Raw genomic sequence first — 1635 nt, 5'->3', positions numbered from 1 at the left:
ATTATTGTTATTGTTATTATTGTTATTATTATTACTATTATTATTGTTGTTATTGCTGTTGTTATTATTATGATTATTATTATTGTTGCTCTTATTATGGCAATCGTTGTCATTATTATAATTATTACCATTAGTATTATAATTGTTACCATTATTATTATTATTCTATTACGAGTAGTAGTAGTAGTAGTAGTAATAGCATTATTGTTACCATTACCATTACTCCTCCTCCTCCTCCTCCTCCTCCTCCTCCAATTCCTTGAACCCTCCTCCCTCCTCCTCCTCCCTCCTCGCTCTCTACTCTCCTACTCCTCCCCCTCCAATTCCTCCTCCTCCTCCTCCTCCTCCTCCTTCCTCCTCCTCCTCCAATTCCTCCCTCCTCCCTCCTCCTTCCTTCCTCCCCTCCCTTCCTACTCCTCCTACTTCCTCCTCCTCCTCCTCTCTCTTCTCCTCCTCCTCTCTTTCCTCCAATTCCAACTCCCTCCTCCTCCTCCCCCCTCCTTCCTTCCTCCTCCTCCCTCTTCCTCCTCCCTCCCTCCTCCTCCATCTTCAACTTCCTCCTCCCCCTCCTCCTATACTCCTACTCCTACTATTATTATTACCAACATTGTTGCTACTACCACTATCTTAATCATTATCACTAAATGGGATTATTGGATAATTAGTGGGTGTGCTTAAGTCTTTTTCTCGAGTAATTCTCCTTCAAGAGGGACAGGTTGAAGAGAGTAGAGAAGGGAGAGAGAGGGAGGAGAGGGAAGAAGAGGAGGAAGGGGAGGAGAGAGAGAAGAAAAGGGAGGGGAGAGAGGAAGAGGAGGGGGAGGAAGAGAGAGAGAAGGGAGGAGGAGAGAGAGAAGGGGGGAGGAGAAGAGAGAGAGAAGAAGAAGGAGGAGAGAAGAGGGAGAGGGGGAAAGAGAGAGGGGGTATAGAACATCTGTCCCGGTTTTGCGTGAAGGGGTAGCTGGGAGGGGGTGGGGGAGTGAGAGGGTACATGGGGGTAGGAGAGTGGGTTTCCTATACTGTATTTAATGGGATAATGACATATGTAATGATTACGTGTTGGTTGTAGTATGTAGAGAGAGAAGGGGAGGAGAGAGAGAGAGGGGGAGGAGAGAGAGAGGGGGAGGGAGAGAGAGAGGGAGGAAGGGAGAGAGAGAGAGGCGGAGGGAGAGAGAGAGAGGGGGAGGAGAGAGAGAGGGGGGGGAGGAGGAGAGAGAGAGAGGGGGAGGGGAGAGAGAAGGGGAGGAGAGAGAGAGAGGGGGAGGAGAGAGAGAGGGGGAGGAGAGAGAGAGAGGGGAGGGGGAGAGAGAGAAGGGGAGAGAGAGAGAGAGTGGGGGGAGGGAGAGAGAAAGAGGGGCAGGAGAGAGTATAGGGGGAGGAGAGAGAGGGGGAGGAGAGAGAGAAGGGGGGAGGAGAGAGAGAGAGGGAGGGGAGGAGAGGAGAGAGGGGAGAGGGGAAAGGGGTATAGGGCATCTGTGGGGTTTTTTGTGTTAAGGGGTAGCTGGGAGGGGGTGGGGTTATTGAAATCATGGAAGAAGGACAATGTCTTAGGGGTGGGGGTGGGTACATGGGGGTGGGGGTGGTGTATATGTACTGTTTAATGGGAGATTGTTATGTAGTTACGTGTTGGTTGTAGTA

This window comes from Penaeus vannamei, chromosome 9 (genome assembly GCF_042767895.1).
Source record: "Penaeus vannamei isolate JL-2024 chromosome 9, ASM4276789v1, whole genome shotgun sequence".
Lineage (NCBI taxonomy): Eukaryota > Metazoa > Arthropoda > Malacostraca > Decapoda > Penaeidae > Penaeus > Penaeus vannamei.
Note: the sequence above shows the minus strand (reverse complement) of the source record.